Source organism: Phyllostomus discolor, chromosome 6 (genome assembly GCF_004126475.2).
Source record: "Phyllostomus discolor isolate MPI-MPIP mPhyDis1 chromosome 6, mPhyDis1.pri.v3, whole genome shotgun sequence".
In the NCBI taxonomy this organism is placed as follows: domain Eukaryota; kingdom Metazoa; phylum Chordata; class Mammalia; order Chiroptera; family Phyllostomidae; genus Phyllostomus; species Phyllostomus discolor.
In genome coordinates, this window is record NC_040908.2 from 156,354,100 (window position 1) to 156,374,286 (window position 20,187).

At 58.6% G+C, this 20,187-nt stretch overlaps 1 long non-coding RNA gene across 1 annotated transcript; it reads right to left on the reverse strand.

Moving 5' to 3' along the window:
* Positions 1–10,685: 10,685 nt before the first annotated feature.
* Positions 10,686–11,929, reverse strand: LOC118501344. The gene is made up of 2 exons (XR_004903978.1): positions 11,764–11,929; positions 10,686–11,109 (listed from the first exon to the last, which is right to left on the reverse strand). It is a non-coding gene; the product is annotated as an uncharacterized LOC118501344 (long non-coding RNA).
* Between the last annotated feature and the right edge of the window lie 8,258 nt (positions 11,930–20,187).

Sequence of the window (20,187 nt, forward strand, 5' to 3'; positions counted from 1 at the left end):
CTAGATCCACCACAGAGAGGCCTTTGCTGGCCCCAGGCTGTGCTGAAGCCCTCACCCCTAACCCTACAAGTGCTTACTTCTCCTGAGATCCCTGCTGTGTGGCCCACAGTCACTTCCTTGGGGTCAGAGCTCATTGGGGTACCCTCTTGGGGCCCCCACTTTCTAGGGTCAGCCTGGCTGGCTGAGAGCTGAGACTGCCAGGCCTGTTCCTTTTTAGGCCTGGGGTCCCCCACCCCAGTCCTTTCTATGGGCTTCCTTTCCACCGAAGGAGGCTCCCGGGCTCTTGCTCCACCACCTCTCCCGGTTTCCCGGGCACCACTGCTCCTTCCAGACCTCGGGGCTCCAGGTCTGCCCAGATTCCTCAGTTTCCCTGCCCCTCGCCAAAGCCAGAGCATCAGCCTAGTCTTCCTCGTGTACTAACCTTTCTTGGCTCTCCCTTCGTTCATCTGTTTTTGAAATAACCTGTTTACCTATTTGTCCATCCACCTCTCCACCCATCAAGTCAGCCGTACATTCGTTTATGTATCAGTTCATCCAACTCTCCCTTCATTCATTCATTTATCTGTTAGTCCATCCATCCATCCGCCCATCTATCTATCTATCTACTGGTCCGTCTAGCCATGTATGTGTTCATGGACCAGCCCATTCATCCGTCATTAATCCGTCAGCCTGTATTTCCTCTGTTTATCTACTGCACACCCAGCTGTTCATCCATTAGTCCTTTTATCCATTCACTCATCCATCCATCCATCCATCCACTCGCCCATTCATCTGTCCACCCATCCATCCATCTACCTAATCATCCATTCATTTACCTGCCCACCCGTCCATCCATTCTCCCCCCTGCTCATTGATTCATTCCCCCAACCACTCCTGCCTTCATCTGTGCCTCCTGCCAGTGCTAACTGCGTTCCAGGCTCTGTGTTGAGGGCTGGGAAAGCAGAAAAGTATTGGCCAAGCTCCCCACCTCCAGAGAGCGCCTGATCTAGTCTGCAGGGCCCAGCGGAGAATGCAGACATGTTTTGATCCACTGATCTCCGGAGAGTCCCCTCTGCTGGGGAAGATCTTCCAGAGCGTTCGGTGTCATCCCCTGTGCAGTCTAAGCCATTGCTTTATGTCCCCTTCCCACCAAGATGAGCCTACCTCTTTGCTGCTGGTGGGAGCCCAGCCCCCCATGGGTTTCTTCACTGGCAGCAAAGACCTGGGACCCACGGGTCTAGGTTCACCATTAAACCACTTCCCTCTTCACTGATATTTTGCATCCACGGGGTCTCTCCAAGGGGCCCAGGTCACCAGTCTCAAAGACATCCTAAGGACCTGACCCAGGCCCCTCCCCAAGACGAGGGGACAGGCAGGCTGACCTGGGACCAGCTCCGTCCCTGCTCGGAACTTCCTTATCAGGAAGGATAGAGTCCCAGCTGACGGGGTGTGTGTGAGGGTGCGTTTGCTCCGTGGGAACAGGCCCAGCCTGATGTCTTCATGCACACATTCGTTCGTTTGTTCATTATCACCTTGGTTTGGATTGGTTTGTCTATATGTTTATTTATCTACGAACTCACTCATTTAATCACTAATGTTTTATTGAGGGTCTTCCACACGCTGGGCATGAGCATGAATGAGGCATGCCCTGGGTGCCCAGGACGGGGGGAGGGGCACGAGAGGCAGGTGCTAGGTATGTTGCAGAATGATGCATTACTCAGGGCCGCAGGCTGGAGAGCATGCAGGGGAACGGCCGTGCCTGGCTGAGGAACCAGCCTGAGCAAAGGCAAGGAAGCGGGGACAGAACAAGGGAACAGTGAGCCGCCATCTTTATGGCAAGAAGCAAGGCAGGACGGGAAGGCAAAGGGCCTTGAGTGTCAAGCCAAGGAGCCTGGGTTGCACCCAGGGGCAACTGTGGAGTCTTCGCTGGCTGCAGGCAGGGGGTGTGGTGCTCTTCTCCGAGGCAGAGGCAGCAAACCAGGTCAGCGATGGGTTTCTCAGGCCGGAGTCTCAAGGGGCCCAGGAGGAGAAATTCCGTCGTCCCAAGTCTGGCCAAGCCCAGCAGGCCTGAGGAAGAAGCCCCCCAAACGATCCAGGGCCCAGATCTCTGGAAGCGGGCAGAACGAGTCTCGCTTTCTGCGCGAGGCGCGCCTGCGCGCCATGTGCACACCGACAAGTCCTCCCATCCCCCCCCCTCCCGCTGCCCCTCCCCATTCAGGGTACCAGAGGCCTCTTCCCAGACCTCACACGCCCGGGGACCTGCTGTTGTGCAAAGTCTTCAGAGCAGTGGGACCCAGATTCGAAGCCATTTCAAGCAGAGCGGGAAGCGTGTGATCACCCACGACCCCAGAGCTGACGGCTCTTTTAGAAGGAGGGGAGTCATCTTCTGAGTGCCCGGCACTGGGCCGGCCACATGGAGAGGGCAGGGAGGGGGAGGGGCGGGGAGAGGCAGTGAGGATCAGAGAGGAAGGGAAAGAAAAACAGAATCGGAGACAGTGCCAGTGGAGGGAAGTGAGGCAGCTAGGAGGGCACAGTGTGCGCGCGGCAGAGGAGGAGGAGGACGAAGGCCTGGGGAGGAGACGCGACAGGCAAGGGGGTGGCCTGGCCTCCGTCCTCTACAGCGGAGGGAACGGGGACCCGAGAGGGTTGCGGCCTCAGACTCGCGGGAGGTCGCCCGGCGCCTCAGGCCTTGGGCGGTGGTTCTCATCCTTGTCCACAAGAAATCAGTTTCACTCCAAACATCTTCAGGGTTCCGGAGAAGGAGAGGCGAGACGTTTTCAATTTAATTTTATTTTTGGAATAGATAATGCCCATGACACAAAACTCAGAAGGCACAAAAAGGGAAACAGCTGCGCGGTTCCCCATCCACAGGCTTCCCCGAGGCCTGCTGGCTCCCGTGTGTCTCCTCTGGAGACGGGCGCACAGCCAGAAGCTCCGGGGCAGGTATGTCCTCTCAGTGATTTTATCGAAAACGTAGCACAGAAACACGTTGTACTTTGCTTCCCCTCCCCCCAAATCCATTCCGTGCCCGTGCGTACACAGCTGCCCTCTCCTTTTTAATGACTAGAGTATTCCAGCGTTTGAATGGGCTGCAATCTTTTCAAATGAGCGGCCTCGTTCCTATTAAAATGTTTGCATACAGTTTAAAGAATAATGACAAAGGTAACACTTGCCCAACCCCCCATCCAGGTCAAGAAATAAAACATTCCCAGCACTCCACGAGCACCGCCCCCGCAAATGTCCTCTTACAGACCCTTCCCCCGCTCTAGAAGGAATACCATCCTAACGTTCTCAGTAATTATTTCCTTGCTTTTCTTTACAGCTTTACCATGCATGTAAATATCCCTAACACATAGCTTAGTTTTCTTCTTAACAGATTTTAATCTTTCTATCAAGAGAATCAGAGTGTAAATATTTTGGTGAGGAGAAGATTCTGCTTCTTCTTTCCACTGTGTTGTTGCACATAGCTGTGGTCCATTTTCATTGCTGTATAGTATTTCAGTTGTTAACCATGTACTTAACCAGCCCTCGCTGGTGTGGCTCAGTGGACTGAGTGCCGACCTGCAAGCTGGAAGGTTGCCGATGCAATACTCAGGCAGGGCACGTGCCTGGGTTGGGGGTCAGGTCCCGCGCTGGGGGTGTGTGGGAGGCAACTGATCAATGTGTCTCTTGAACACTGATGTTTCTCTCCCTTTCTTCCCCCCCCACCTCTCTCTAAAAAGTAAACAAAGAAAATCTTTTTTAAAAAATAATTTTTTAAAATGTACTTAACCAATCTCTAAAGGATGGACATTCGGGTTGTTTCCAGTCATTTGCTAGTACAAATGACCCTACTACAATCGATAAAGTGTGTTAATTTATACATATACAGGTGCATGTCTAGAATAAATTTCCAAAAGTTGAAATGCTGGGTCAAGGGGCAAGGCTATTTTTTTTAAAACAGGGAAGTGCCCCCCTCACTGTAGATGCTAATACATAGTATCAGAAATTACTTAAATAGAAATAGCCCTGGCTGGTGTGGCTCAGTGGATTGAGTTCCGGCTGCAAAACAAAGGGTCCCTGGTTTGACTCCCAGTCAGGGCACATGCCTGGGTTGTGGGCCGGGTCTCTAGCAAGGGGCGTGTGAGAGGCAACCACACACTGATGTTTCTCTCCCTCTCTTTCGCCTTCCCTTCTCCTCTCCCTAAAAGAAATAAATAAAATATTTTTTAAAGAAATTACTTAAATCGAAATAGAAAGCTCTTAAATTATAAGTAATACCGAAAATGACATATAGCTATCTTAACTCATTGGAACCGAGATCATTTCTTTAGATTTCGTAACATAGGTGCACAGGGATTTTTGACTCTCCTTGACGTCAAAGGAGATGTGTTTTTTATTGAGATATAATTACCATGTATATTGTATCAGTTCTGGGTGTGCTGCCTCTTAAATGTTGAGATGGATGATGGGTAGAGAGATGGATAGAGAGGTGGTCACATCACCCCTGATGAAAGCCGTGCCCACCCGTCCTCCCACCAGCAGCAGCACATGACAGTGCCTTCCCGACACCCCACTGGCCAAGCGGGAGGCCCTGTTGGGCTGAGTGACAAGAAGGCCCGGGGTGACAGAGGGCTGGCTGGGCTGCCCTTTGCCCCCACTGGGCTGGGTGGCTGCTGGGGGTAGGCTGGGTGCTATTGCAATCGCAAGGTGGGCGGGCAACAGGAAACGCGGGTGCTGTGTCTTCGAAGCTGAGCAAGTCCACAGAGGGGACACAACCCCAGAACTTGCAGGCCCCTCGGCCTCAGCCCCGGAGAGCTCTGAAACGAGGGAGCGCAATCCCCTCCCCCTTCCCCAGCACCGGGCCCCCACAGGGCGTGCCGGGGCGTGTGGGAAAACGCAGGCCTCAGACCACGAGCTGGGAAAGATGACAAGCCGAGCTCAACCTGTGTACACAAATGGCCGTCTTGCAACTTCCTCTCAGGGTTGAGACACGAGGAGAGGCTCCTTGGGCCCCAGCCTCGGTCGCCTGGGCCCCTCAGGGCTCCCAAGTGCAGGTCACAGCGCTGGGCGGGCTGTGTGGTGCGTCAGGACAGCTCACAGATACTGCCTCGGGGCCTGGGTGGGCCCGGCCGCCCAGAGGGGCACAGACCCCTGCCCTGCGGGGCTTGTCCTGGAGCAGGGAGGAGGGGGGAGGGGATACACACAGCAGATGAGATCTTTCCCATGTAGCAGGGGGGTAGGGGGGTCCTGGGGCGGGCAGCGGGGTGGCAGCAGGGCAGGCCTCACTGAGGAGGTGCCTCAGCAAACCCTGGAAGCAGGGAAGGAGCGAGCCCCCTGAGCAGGTGGCTGGGGGAGGGCTCCGGGCAGGGGCCCAGCCTGAGCACAGGCCGGGCAGGGCGTGGACCAGGACCTTAGGGTGCAGGGCAAGGGCAGGGGCTGAGCCAGGTGGAGCCTAGGGGGTGTGGTGTGGAGTTTAGTTTTGACCTCAGACGGGGCAGACCATCGCAGGGTGCATCCCCTCCTCTCCAAATCTAAAGGCGGTGGCAGCGGTGGCGGCACCGTCCCGGTGGTGTGGGTGAGGAAACTGAGGCTCAGAAGCGGGCGGTGCCTGGCAGGGCGTGGTTCGGCCAGGCCGCCGGAGAGCCTGGCTCGGGTCCGAGGCAGGTTTCACAGGGCGCCTGCGGCCCAAGGCCCGGGGACAGGGCCCGGCATCTGATCAGTCCTCGGGCAGTGACTCGGTCCCCCCTCATGAGATCCGGAGAGACAGACGTTTCATTATCGGGGCCATTTCACAGATGAGGGAAGTGAGGCCCGGGGGTGAGGGGCGTGCCCAGGGACACGCAGCTGGCCAGTGGAGGGGGGGAGGCTGTGGTTCTGAACCGCCCTGGGGGCTGTGCTGCCGATGTCCCCATCTCGAGTGTCTCCCGCGGGTGTCTCCCTCCCTAAAAACCTTCCTTAGCTCTCACTTGTCCACGGGCCGAAGTGCAGACCCCTGCAGCCCCCGACACTCAGCGTGCAGCCGGCTCTTTCTACCCTCCCCCACCCCCATGGACCTCCCCAGCCCCACCTCCAGCCAAAAGACACTTCTCAACATTCCCAGAACCGCTTTCTCAATCTCCCACAGCCTTTGCTCACAGGCCACCCCCTTCTGCAGCCTAAGGCCTCTGTCTCTCCAGGGCTCACCTCCTCCAGGCTGCCCTCCAGAGACCCTTGTCCCTGTTTACCTCCATCTCTCCCTGGCCCCCCGAGTCTCTCCTCCCATCTGTGCTGCCTCCCGTCCGCTGTCCCCAGTCCCAACCACAGCAGGCACGGATCTCCAGAGCAGGCCGACCTCCGCTGGGCCCTGAATCACGGCCACCCCACCGCACCCCTGTCTCCTGCTGACCAGGCCTCCAGACAAGGAGCTCACCTCCTGGCCACATCACTCAGCCTCCGGCACCTCAAACCCACCGCCACCCACAGCGACTTCCTCCTGCTCACCACGGGCAGCACCCCCACGCTGCTGGCTCGCTGAGGACAGGAGCTGCTTCCCTTCGGCCCCCTCGTCTGTGAAACCCTTAACACCATCCTCTCCTCTCCTGGCGCCCCCGGCTCCTTCCCCCGAGACGGGATGTGTGGCCTCTGGGCAAGTTCCTTCCCCGGGCCAGAGCCCAGGCGACTCATCTCTACGGAGAGGTCAACAGGACCTGCCTCCCTGCGTTCAAAGGCCTGGACAAGATCGTCAGCCTTTCCCTAGTATACAGTCGGGGTTCAGTCAGTGCGTGTTCCCCTTATTGGCCTCCACACGTGCTTACTGGGCCTGCCAGAGGCAGACCTCGATTTGAGTCCTGTCCCCCTCCTTTGTTCGCTGTGTAGCGGAGGGCTCGTCACTGCCTGGGGCCTCAGCGTCCTTATCTGTGAGGTGGGGCCACGCTAGGATTTGCTAGGATGCACCGTGAGGGGCTGCAAGAATTAGACCAGACGGCGCCTGTGAAGTCTGTGTGCCCGGGAGGGAGGGAGGGAGGGTGGCTCCGGCTCCTGCTCCGGGGCTCAGGATCCCTGCGGCCCTCAGCCTCTCACTCCCGCCAGACCTCTCCGCCGCCTCCTTGGAAATACTGAGAACACTGAGAAACGTGGGGGCTGGGCGGCTGGCGGAGGGGGGGCCCCCCTGAGGTCGCAACCCGGCCTCCTCTGCCTTCCCGCCCTTCTCCAGCACCCTGTCTGGGCCACCAGGTCTTGGCAGGGGAAAGCCGGACTGAGAAAAGGGCTCGGGTGTGGAGTAGGGCCCCTGTGACGGGGGTGGGGGGAGAGAGGCCCTTAGTCGTGACTGAGCTCCCTCCACGGGCCCAGACACTGGGTTTTCAGAACCAGGCGCTGGGACGGGAATCGTCTCCATCTTACAGATGAGAAACGGCGCCCAGAGCAAGAAGCCCTTGCGGACCAGACCCGGGCTTGTGTTACTGAGGAACTCGAGCTCAGCTCGCTACCGCGAGTGTGGGCCCCGAGCCCTGGGGGCAGGGTTCCCTGCGCCTGGGTCGGGCGTAAGAGGACCCTGAGTGGGCCGCGAGCGAGAGGCTGGCTTCCACGTGCAGGCTGTGGAGCCCAAGGCCGGTCTGGGGCTCCTCGGAGGCCCCAGGCAGGGTGGGGGCAGCCCGGGGAGGGGGGCAGCAGAAGGCACAGGCCCAGAAGGAGTTAACCGTATGGGGGGTCTGAGTGAATCAGAGGCTCCGCAGGCTGCGATGGAAATTCCCTGTGCATGGCGTGTGGTCACCCAGAAAAGGGAAACGGTGCTTTTCGGAGCTGGGGACAGCGGGGGCTGGAGCTCGGGAGCAGATGCCTGGCTGGGTGGGGCTGGCAAGGGCGTTGTGGCCAAGGCGGACTCGTCCCCGGGTCTGCTCAGACCCAGGGTGGGAAAGAGGAGATGTGCAGCTGCCAGGCCAGCCAGGCCCGGCCATGCTGCGGCATGTCCACGGGCCTTGACAGGTGCATAGGAGTTTGCCGGGCCCAGGGGAAGGAAGGGCGCTCAGGCCGTGGGAAATGCTGAAAACACAGGGATGTGACTCAGAATGGACAGCCCGTCCCCCCTGGTTTTTTTGGGGGGTGGGGAGGATCTCTTTCTAGTCTTTTAGGACCCATGGCTGGTGGGACCCCTCCCAACCCGGGAAGTATTTCTCGCTCCTTTCTCGGTACCCCGCAGCCTCAGTTTCCCTCTCAGAGCTCTCAGGATTCTGTAACTTTTCCGCCTCCCCCACAGAGCCGTGGGCAGGGCAGCGTCCTGGCTGCAGAGACAGCTTGTGCCCGGCTCGGTGTTTGGGAAATGACAGTTTCCCAGAAGAGGACTCAGAGGCTCAGAGAGGTTAGGTGGCCGACCGTCAGACGGCAGCTGTGGCTGAGCAGGGCCCGGGATGGGGCTTTTGCCTCCCCTGGGACTTGGGCAGGAGGACGGACACGGGGCAGTCAGAGCCTCCCCTCTGGGCGGGGCGGAGGGCTGCAGGCACGCTCGGCCCAGCCAGAGGCGACCGTCTGACAACTCTGCTGCCCAAGGCCTCGAGCTGCAGGCCAGCCCCACTGCCACCCTTGTTGCGGCGCTGGGAGACGTCCGTCCTCCCAGCGCGAGGCTGAGGTCCCAGCCGAAGCGAGGCGGCAGTCGGGTGCGGGGAGAACGGGACGGGGTGTCTGGAGGTCGCCAGCCGCAGTGCAGACACTTTCTAGCTGTGTGGTCTCGAACACGGGTGTCCCCGCTGAGCCTCAGTTTCCATTTATGATGGCGATAACGGGGCAGCCTCGTGCTGGGGACAGAGAGCTGGCCGATACGCACCATCAACCGTTATTAGGCACGAGCATTAGGGCCGTCCTCTGCTGTCTCCCCTTGGAGCGGCTCCCTGCTGTACCCTGACCAGCCTGTGCTGGGGCCTCGGCCCGGCCGGGCCGTCCGTCCCAGCTCAGTCCTACACCACACAAGGGCCTGGGACTCGCACCGGCCTGAAGAGTGGGCCGAAACTCAACTCAGAGACAGTGCGGGCTGGGGCCTCCTTCCCGAAAACAGGCTCCCTGAAGTCCCCAGGTGCCCCAGTTCTTCCGCAGCACCCCAGACTCCGTGGCCCCCCGTGGAGGCAGAGGGTACCCAGAGGAGTCACCCTCAGGCAAGGACAGGCAGTATGGTGGCGGCCATTGGGGTTGGAGATTTTCCAAGCACGAAGAGGAACTGAGAACTGTGGGAATAAGCCTTGGGCAGGCCAGGGTGGGCTGGGCCTGGGTGGGAAGGGGCTACTGCTCTCAGGAGCCCTGGCTGATGGGGTCCCGGGGGCAGGGAGGAGAAAGGGACCCAAGGGCTGGCCTCTACAGGGCAGAGGGTCATCGTGTAGCGCTTGCAGATCGTCCAGAGAGAGATGGCCAGGCAGTGGGAGGTTGGGGGGCTGTGTGGGGAAGGAAAGAGGAAGCCATGGGGAGAGGGGGGATGGGGCTTCTGGGGATGGAGTGGGAGTGGGGGCTGGGGGCCTGGAGCCACTTTGGCCACAGCCACTTCACCCCTCCTGGTTTCGGTTTGTAAATAGCTGCTGGCTCCGTGCAGGCAGGATGGCCCTGCCCCTTCTGTGGCCTGTGTCCAGGGAGGCCCAGGTCTCAGTGGCTGCAGATGCACAAGTCCTGGGTCTGGGGACCCCAGGGGGCGTCAAGGCTGGTCCAGCCCTCGGCCTGGGTGGGCGCATCCCGGTGGGCCCAGCTCTTGGGCAGCCTCAACCTGCGGTCACTGAGGTAATGCGGCTGAGGCAGAACTTGATGACTTGGCCACACTGGGCTTATTTATAACTGGGCCTCCTCGGGCAGAAGCAGCTGCTGAGCCGCCAACTCAGCACTTGGGCTGGCCCCGGGCACCAAGGCAAGGGACAGGATGGCGGGGCCCAGGCTGGCCCGATGGCCCCTCAGGCTGGGCCTCAAGGTCTTGAGATCCCAAGACCTCGTGCACTGTGTCTGTAATGGCCTTGAGGTGTAGGGGGAGCTCCTGTGGGGCCCGCGTGTCAGAATCACCTGGACCAAGGGGGTGGCTGAACTCAGCTAGCGGACTGGTCAGTTCCCAGGGGCTCAGGCCCCAACCTTCCTGCAAAAAAGACTCTTCCTCCAGAGGTCAGATGCTGTCAGCAAACTCAACAAGAAGCAAAGTCATCTCCCCTCCCCTTCTTGCAATAGCAGCTTCAAAACAAAACAAACAAAACACATTCGGGAAGAGGGCAGTGCCGAGCCCTAAGGCCTGGCCCTCGTGGTGGAACTCCGGGCACCTGACAGATGGGGAAAGGCTGGGTCCCTCCCAAGGCCCCCACAGCACACCACCGGGCACTCATGGCCTGGGGGATGGGAGGGGCTGGCCCTGCCTCCACCCTCCAAGCAACTGCCCGTCCTCCTCCTGAGGAGGAATGCGAGGAGGGTGTCAGGCCCTTTCCTGAGGTTCGCAGGCACACAGGGGGTCTTAACATCTTTCTCCTGATTTTGATCCTTCTGGATCCACCTTGTCACCCACCCCTCTCTCTGACTGTCCCACCAACACCCTGCCTCCCACACCTGGTCCTGGCTTTCCCACCTCCCGGCGGTGCTCCAGTCTGCCCCCGACCCCTGCCTGGTGCGCCCTCTCTGTCCCCCAAGTCTGTCCAAGTCGCCCCTCTGTCCAGGCCTGTGCCATGCACCCCCAGCTTCAGGGCTCACCCTGTCCCCAAAGCTGAGGCTCTTGGGACATAAAAATCGAGCCTGAATTAGAGCAGAAATGGATGAAGAACTTTAAGGTCGCTGGTGCCATGATTACAACGCAAAAGAGAAGACCAAGGCCTCGAGTGAGCCCGGGGCAGCCAAGCCACCCCGTGAACTTGGGACAGAGCTGAGCCCGAGGCCACGTGCCCTGCGCCGGCCTCGAGCGCTCACCCCGGGGGCTCTGACCTTGGGGGCCACCTGCTCAGCCTTGAGTAACAGCCCTGCCTGACTCCTTCCTCTTGGCGGAAGCTGCTGGGGTGGGGAAGACGGAGGCCTGGGGCGGGGGGTAACTCGGGCCGTCTGGCCCGGCCCCGGGCTCGGGGCGGCGGCGGGCCCTCTCGGGCTCCTCTGGGCAGAGCCGGGGCGCCCGGCCCGGAGCCGCCCAGGGTGCAGCTGCCCCTGTTTCCACACCGACGGCAGCAAGTCCGGCGCCTGAGAAAACAGGAAGCGCCCAGTCACCACAGGAAGCGTGTGCGCGCAGCCTCCCCACCCCCGGCCCATTGCAAAACGCCAACAGCCCCGCCACCGCAGGCACCGACCGACCGCGCAGCAGCGGCGGGCGCAGGAGCGCTCCGGCCGCGGGCAGGCCTGCGGGGCGGCCCGCCCGGCAGGCGCCAGCCCTCGCCCGCCTCGGCCAGGCCGCAGGGTGATGTCCAGCTGCGGCCTGGAGGGGCCGGGGTTTCCCAGGCCTCGGGCCTCACGCCTTCCTCTGGGTTCTCAGACCCATCCATCCCCAGAGCAGCCTGCGCCAGGCCTGCCTTGGCCATTGTTTGATCAGAACGTGGGGTCAGGGGTCACAGAGAAGCCATTTCTCTGACCTGGCGGTTGGCCCTGGGGAACTCTGGCGCCTGGCCCTCAGACCCTGACGGGGCCCAAGCCTCACTGAGGCCGTTGGCCAGGAGCCCGCCACCCCCAGGACCCCAGGGAGCCGTCTGCTTTCAAGTCCACAACGGCCTGCCACACCCTCTGCCCAGCCCCAGCCCTTCCCCCCGGCGAGATGTCGCCGGCCCCGGGGGGTCCTACCCAGGCCCGGTCGTTGGGAGGCCTGGGCCCCTGCTCATCCCGCCTGGCCGCCCCACAACTCACCTCGAGTTTCTGGCCCCCTGGGCTCAACCCAGGCCCGGAGACGGGAGTCCAGCGAGGCCGGGGCCGGGGCCTGGGAAGGTCTGTGCTCCTCTAGCCCCGGGGACAGCAAGGAAAAGAGAAGAGAGCAGAGCATTTCATGGCTATAATAAATCAAAGGGGGAAGTCGAGCAGGAGAAATAAGAAACTTCCCTACCCTGGGCACAGGGACCTGCCAGGCAGCAGCCCCCGGTGCCCCGTGGTCTTCCCTCCTCCCCCCCTGCCTCCTTGGCCGGGGCCCAGAGCTGGCGCCCTCTCCTCAGGCCTACGCACTGCACCTGCCCCGAGACCCCCGACCCTGGGCATCCAACAGGCCTTCTTGCCGTGCCCCTGGGGCCAGGCACCTCTTGTCGTCTCTGGGCCTCAGTTTCCTCTTAACGGGCACAGAAGTCCGTGAGCTCGGTGCTGGCCGCATGCAGAGAGGGCTGGAGGTGGGAAATGCCCCTCTGCACAAGGACTCTCGGGGCTGCAGGGAGGGGTGAGGCGTCCTGAGAATCCCTAGTGGGGGAGTGGGGTTGGGCAGGCCAGCCGTCTGTGCCAGGGGGGACAGGAGGCCCCGGGTCAGAGGCAGGGAGAGCCCCAGACTGTGAGGGGACAGGCAGGGTCTCGGCCTCAGCTCCGCCCCTGCGCGCGCTCACACCAGACCAAGGGGCGCAGGGCCTGGGGACCCCTGCTCGGGCGCCGTACGCACAGCGGCACGTCTACCGGGACGTCCACTCAGGTAGAGACTTGGAGGGGAAACTGTTTTGTTTGTGTTCTTTACAGGGGGGAGCTGATGTATTAAAAAGAAGGATGAACAACTGTATGACTTCTTAAGATAAAATAAGGAACTTCAGAAACATTTCGGCTAGTTCGGGGGCCACTGTGAGCCATGCCTGCAGATGCCCTGCAGACCCTCCTCCAGCTCCTCGGCCACTGGAATACATTGGTGGGGGCTCAGGATGTCTCTACTTGAAGCCCTCCTGTGACGGCGCGCTCACTCCCTTACTCCAGGGGTCTCTGATCTCACTACCATCCGGTTCTCCTCAGCTCCAGCCCTGGGTCTCCCAGTGATGCCTCCTGGTCAGCTGCCAGCCTGAGGCTCGGGGACCTCAAGAGAGAGTGGCAGGGCCTGGGGCCCCTCTGAGCCTCCAAGATCACCTGCTTCACTCGCAGTCTTGTCGGGCAGGTAAGAAACTGGCAGTGACCGCCAGCGTCCAGCCTGCAGACCCAGACAGACCCGACAGCGCCGTGTGTGGGCCTGGGCGGGCGAGCTCAGCGCCCCGAGCCTCAGCTTTCCCGCTTGGAGAACGCCTGCCTTGCAGGCCTGCAGGGTGTCCACGTGGCCAACAGGACACATCAGAGGCCACCCCCATCAACACCCCAGCACCCCAAAGCCCCACTTCCTCCCTCCTTCCCCCTCCACCTGCCTGACTCAGGGTGAGAACCTTTGCTCCCTGTTCTTCTCAGCACCCCTGGGCCCCTGACCTCGCTCTGAGTTGCCTGATTGGGCCAGTGCTGGAGCTGCAGTTCCCAGCCCCATGCCGAGGGGGGTCCCTCTCTGCGACAGAGAACTTGGAGGCCCAAAGGCGGGGCTCTGACCGACTGAGTGACTGGTCCAGGGCCAGGGCTCCTCGGGCACGTCACACACACAGCGTCCTACAAGCCTCACGGCAGCTGTAGGTACCCTGACTCCCACCTCCCATGTGAGGACACGGAGGCCCAGAGGCGAAGAGTGAGTGGTGCGAGGCCAGCTGGCCAGAGGGGCGGGGCTGACGTGCACACTCGGTTCTGCCCGCCGAGCCGGTGGGAATCCCGTGCAAACCCGCAGGCAGAGCAGCACCTCTGTGTCTGGACAAGGCCTTCAAGCCTTTTGGAGTGTCACTGCTGCCCGGCTGCACGGTCACGTCCTACCCCCAGCTCCCCTGCTCCCTCCCCGCCACCAGAATCTTCTGCTTCTCCTGGTCCGGGTTATGGGGTATCAGCAGTTGGAAAAATTCCAGCCTCAGGTGCCCATGAGAGCAGAGAGATGATAACATCCAGAAAGGTGAGCAGACCCCAGAATCCAGGGCTCCCCTTGGCTCCCTGGCCTGGGCATGCACACCTAGCGGCAACAGGTAGCAGCTCCCTGGGAAGGTGGACCCAAGGGGCAGCCTTCCCTGGTGGTTAGAACCAGGGCATTGGTGCCAGGCATTCACGGGCTTAAATGTCAGCTCCAGACCCGAGCCACCACCCCCGGTAAGTGACGCCGCCCTGAGGTAGAGAGGAAAAGGCCTCTCTGGGCCTGGAGGTTTCACAGAAGGGAGGTTTGTCTCTCAGGGCTCAGCCCTTCTTCACGCATGGTCTCATTTAAGCTTCATAACAGTTCTGACGAGTAGGTATGTTATTACTCCCATTTTATAGATAAAGAAACCAAGGTAAAGGGGTCTCCCCAAGGTCACCGAGCCTTGCAGGAGCTCGAACCCCAATCCCGGGTGCCTCCAAGCTAGGTGCACGTACATTGCCCCAGAGAGGGCTCCCTCCTTTCCTCCTGGCAATGGTTCCCTACCCACCCCCACCCGTAGGCTCAGAGGCCCTAAGCCACAACCAGACTGGAGGGGACGGGGAGGGCTGGGCCCTACCCAGCCCCGTGCATCTCCAGTGCCTGACTGCCCTCGCTCTTGGGCTGGGCTTGCAGACAGCTGCCTGGGCACGCAAGGGGTGGGGCCCACCACAGCAGTGCCTCTCCGGGCCTCGCCCGCCGAGCTGAGCTGGGCCCCCTGCTCTGCAGGCCTGCCAGTGCCTGCCCTCTCCTGTAAGAAGAGGGGTGCAAGCTTCTCCAGGGGGGCCTGCGTGTGGTTGAGGCCAGAAAACCAAAAAGCTGGACTTGAACTTCTCACTTGCTTGGGTCCCTTCCCAAGGGTCCTGGGAGAGAGGCCTGAGCAAACTTATACTTGTGGCCCTGGCTGGATGGCTCAGTTGGCGAGGCCACTGGAAGCAATACACCTAGGTTGCGGGTTCGATCCCTGGGTCCACATTTTTTAATTTGTATTTGTGACTTTGTCATCATTTCCTTCAAGAGGGCCCCCAAATTGTACAAGCATCAGGCTCCCCAAAACCTAGCTCAGTCCTCAGATTGGAGGCAGTGGAAAGAGTTTCATCCCCCACCAGACTGGCTTTGAGCTGGCTGCTCTGTGACTCGAGGAGAGACCCCCACTTTCTCATCTGTGCAATGGGGGTGAAGCCAGGAGAGGAGGGGGAGGGCAACAAGAGGAGCTCAGGGTACCTATCCTTTACAAAAAGCCCAAATCCACAGAGGCCTTTCACCAGCCCCGACTGGTTCCGTCTCCAACAGCCCTGTAAGGTAAGTGGAGGTTCCCGCCCCCGTTTTCCAGTTAAGGTAACTGAGCTTTGGAACTGAATGAGCAAGCTGAAGCCCCGTCTCCCCCTGCTCCCCGGGGGCTCGGCAGTCTCATACTGCCGGGCAGAGTCCCCGGCTGGGAGGAGGGAGCCGCGGGGCAGACCTTGCCTGGGGGAGTGGGGACAGGCTCCGCGGGGGCCAGGGGAGGAGGCAGCGTCCCGCACTGTCTCACCGCAGAACCGACCTCGGCCCTTATCTACTCCGGCAGCTTCCGCCCCCTACCCCAGCTCCCGCCGCAGGCCTGGCCCCGGCCCCGGCCCCCGCCCCCGCCTCCGCAGGGCCCGTCCGGAGCGCCCCTCCCCCGCGTCCGCCAGCCCCCAGGGAGCGCCGAGTGCAGCGGGCTGTGCCCAGCGGAGCAAAGAGGGGCCCGGCCCCCAGGTGAGGGGCGGGAAGTGATAAATAACTCCGAGGGGGTGGAGTGGGCACCGTCTCAGTCAGGCCTTCCCTGCGCCGGCGCGCCCACCCCGAGCAGAGAGGAGCGCCCCCAACCAGGCCGCTTCAGCCAAAGCTGGGAGTTTGGAGTCCCTTACAGCCCCTGGAAGAAGGAGGGGCATTGAGGTGGGTCTCCACGAGGGATGGGACGCGAGACCCCCGACCCCCCCACACACGCGCACACGCGGGGTTCAACGCCCGTGAGCCTCCCTGGCACAGGTGTGGGGGACAACAGAGAAGTGGAGACACCTTAGAGAAAATGAAAAGCAGCCCATGAACTGGAGGAGAGACGTCTGCCTGGAACAACGGCGAAGGATGAGCATCGAAAATACATGGAAACACTTGCAAATCTTTAGGGGGGAAAAAGTGATCCCACAGAAAACTAGATGAAAGACAGGACTGGGCATTTTTCCAGAGGAGGAAAGCTTTGTCTGATGCTCGTCCAAGGGGTGCCCGAGCTCATGGGTGACGAGGGGATGCAAATGAAGACCACAGTGAGATGCTATTTCACACCGTTCTGAGAGCAGAAATTAGCAGCCCTGGCAGCACCAAGAGTGGGAGAAGAGGTGGAGCCACGGAATCTCCAGTGCGTTGCTAGTCAGAGTTCGACTGATACATGCACTGGCCAGCGGCAGGGACAGTGCACACGCAATCCAGCCTTATCTTACAAAGCTGAGGCCCAGCATGATCGAGGGCAACTCTGGCGTGTGCTCCAAGAGACAGGGACAAGAACTTTCAAAGCTGTCCTGTCCTTTCTTCTTTCCTTTCCTTTCCTTTCCTTTCCTTTCCTTTCCTTTCCTTTCCTTTCCTTTCCTTTCCTTTCCTTCTTTCCTTTTTTAGCAAGAGACTAGGGATAGGGGGAAGGGAGAGAAAAAGAGAAGGAGACAAACATTGATGGGCTGCCTGGGACCGAACCCCCAACCCAGGCATGTGCTCTGACCGGGAACCCAACTGGCAAACTCTTGGTTCACGAGCAACGCTTAACCAGCTCAGCCACACCAGCCAGGGCCCTGTTCTTAACAGCAAAAATCTAGAAATAACTGCGGTGCCCATGAGCAAGGAAATGGCTCAGTGAGCTACAGTGGCTTCATTTACACAGTGATACACCATTCAGCGGTGCAAGTGAATAAGCCAGTTCCTCAGAAGGTCGTGACTGAATCTAAGCACAATATTGCTGAATGAAAAAGCCAGTCCCAGAAGACAAATACCCTTCCTGTGAAGGTCAAAACCAGGCCAAACCCAGTGTTGCCTCCTACCATCTAATACTTTTGTTTTGGGGGGATGACGAGATTACCCACCAAAAGACTCAAGAGTAAACTCAAGACTCAAGGGTGTAGTCCTGGCTGGTGTAGCTCAGTGGATTGAGCACGGGCTGCGAACCAAAGCATCGCAGATTCGATTCCCAGTCAGGCCACATGCCTGGGTTGCAGGCAACGGCCCCCAGCAACCGCACATTGATGTTTCTCTCTCTCTCTTTCTCCCTCCCTTCCCTCTCTAAAAATAAATAAAGTCTTAAAAAAAAAGACTCAAGGGTAATACTGAGAAAATATTACAGCCAGTAAGAAAATGTAGTTGGGTCCTGTGCACTATCAGCAGGCCCTTCAAAATGTAATGGGGCCCTGGCCGATGTGGCTCAGTGGGTTGGAGCTTTGACCCATAAACCGAAAGGTTGGGGGTTCAAGTCCCAGTGAGGACACATGCCTGGGTTAGAGGTTTAGAAACAAGTCAATATTTCTCACAACCTGGGCAGATGCCCTGACCAGGAATCGAACTGGTGACCTTGCAGGACGATGCCCAACAGAGCCACACCAGTCAGGACAAGCGTGTCTTCCTTTCCAGAAGCCCACAGCAAGGCGGCGGCGGCAAATGGTGGTGGTGGTGGTGGTGGTGGTGGTGGTGGTGGTGGTGGTAGAGGAGGCCTGTGTACACAGAGCACAAAACTCAGTGCCCCAAAGACACAGAGCGCTGGGGTCTCTCAGACTGGACAGACCCATAAGGCTTCAGGGAAGAGACGGCCTTGTAAACGGGCTGGATTTTAATCCACAGAGACCGTGGAAGGGGAAAACATGCCAGGCCTGCCAGGGATGGGGCTGGGGTCACAGAGGGGGTGGGAAAGGTGGAGGCTGGGAAGGAATAGTGAGGCTTGGCTGTGCCTGGGCTGCTCATGGGAGGTTTGCTGAGTGGTGGGTGGTGGGAGGGAGAGGCCCTGTGGAGCTACGGGGCATCATCTGGCCAGGGTTTGGGGTTTCATAGGCGAAAGCACTGGAGGAACTCGTGAAGGAGCTAAGTCTGCTCTGAAAAGAACAATTTGAGAGAAGGTTAGGGTCAGGGGTTCCAGAGGGGCAGGTCCGGCTCGGAGAGGGGGAGCCCGAGGCCTCCGAAGGAGCAGTGGGCTCTGGGAGAGCACCTGACTCCGCCTCTTTTCATCTGATACCTTGGACAAGGTGTCCACCGCCCTGAGCCTCAGGTGCCTTTCTGCAGCAGATGGCTGCCTGCCTGCAGACCCCCACAGAAAGCCCTGAGAAGGTGAAGGCCACACTCCGGAAGCAGAATAAATGTGCATCCACCCCAGCCGGGAGCTTCTAGCCTGGTACTGCTGGAAGAGGGGCAAGGTTGTGGGAGCAGTGGCAATGCCAGGCTGTGCTGGCCTCGCAGCTACCACCTGGTCAGCCAACCCAGTCAGTCCTGGAAACAGAAGCTGAGGCCTCGTTGCTAAGAAAGGCCCCTCCTAGAAGGACCAGAGCCGGGAGTAACGTGTTAAAGTCAGAACCTGGGCAACCCAGCAAAGTCGAAGAGAGGGGCCTGCAGCCCCCAACCCCTCCTGCACACTCAGACCCGCGCAGTCAGTGCCCAGGCCCACCCCGCCCTGCTGAAGTCTCGGCCCCTGAGACCTCCAATCCGACTGATAAATGTGCTGGGAAAAACTCCTCTGTGCTCTCGAGGAGAGAAGGATGCTCCCCACCCTGTGTCTTTAATGTATCTCTTCATCGCTGTAACATTTTCTGTATACCCATGTGTTTGTACATATAAACAGTAATATCTGACCCTTAAATAGAACTCCTATATGCCAGGTAAAGTTCTAAGTGCTTTATACATATTCATTCATTTAATCCTCACAACAGTCCGATGCAGTGAATCATCTTACAGATGCGGAAACTAAGGCATAGGGAGTTAAATAATTTGCCCCAGGAAATCTAGTACCAGAGTCTGGTTGTCTTAACCATCACCACAAGCGAGGAGGCATATATGTACACACACACACATACATGTATACATGCAGCCATGTGCTGCATGACTACGTTTCAGTCATCCAGGGTCCATCCACATGTATGACGGTGGTGTACCCGGTCGCTTAGGTTTACACTATCTAGGTTTGTGTAAGTATACTCTGATATTTGCACATGTATGTGTGTGTATAAGATTTTATATATAATTTTTTACATAATTGCATCACATAAATATGATTGTATATGTGTTTTAACATATTTTTAAAATTTCCTTTTTTTATATTTTTTGCTCCCCACACCATGGAAGTCATGTTAACACCTTAAAGTGTGATCCTCTATATTTTTTATTTACTCACAATTATGCATGGACTTATATATACCAACACCTATAATTACGTGTGTGCATGTATATATATATATATTATATATTTCCTTTTGTCATTATTTTTAAAGTGGATTATATTAAATATATTTATTTATGTCTCTTTCTTACTTGATTATACCTGGAAGCCTCTGGGAGATCTAATTCTTTTTTTTTAAGATCTTATTTATTTTGAGAGAGAGGGGAAGGGAGGGAAAAAGAGAGGGAGAGAAACATCAATGTGCAAGAAATACTTCGATCAGTTTCTTCTCACGTGTCCCCAAAGAGGGACCTGGCCCACAACCCAGGCATGTGCCCTGACCGGGAATCAAATCAGCGACCTTTTGGTTTGAAGGCCGTTGCTCAGTCCACCGAGCCACACCAGCCAGGGCTAACTCAGTTTTCAAGAGTCACACATTAGTCCACCCACCATATCTTTCCCCTTGGCCCTCCTGCTTATTGTCTTCTTATAGCGTCCCATCCCCGGCCACAATGGGCTAATTCCTATAACCCATTCATGAGCCTGGTGGTGGAAATTTCAGGCCAGGTGGGAGGAAAGTCCAGTGAGAAAGCAACGAGTGGCATTTCTGGCTGAGTCTTGCCCATCCACTGGCTGGTATCCAGCAGCCCTCAGCCCCCAGAGGCAGGAATGCTGACTGTATTATTGTGAAATCATTTGTATATTGTGAAGTGCTTTGCATATGATGGAGTGATTTGCATACCGGGCAGAGACTATCTTAGAGATCCCAGAGTTGCATCCCTGAGAGCCTTCCTCCCTTTGCAAAGAAACCAACCTAGGGCTTCCACTTTAGAACTCAGGGTGGGGCACAGAAGGGCGTCCTAGCCAACCTATGGGCCTGGTCAGGTGAGGCAAAGGGGGGACTTTCAGAGGAAAGCTGATCCCACCTTGTAGGAGCTAGGAGTCTGGACGTTAGAGTGTGAGGTGGAACAGCTGAGTGTGCCCTCACAACCCCCAGAAGGGGACAGCA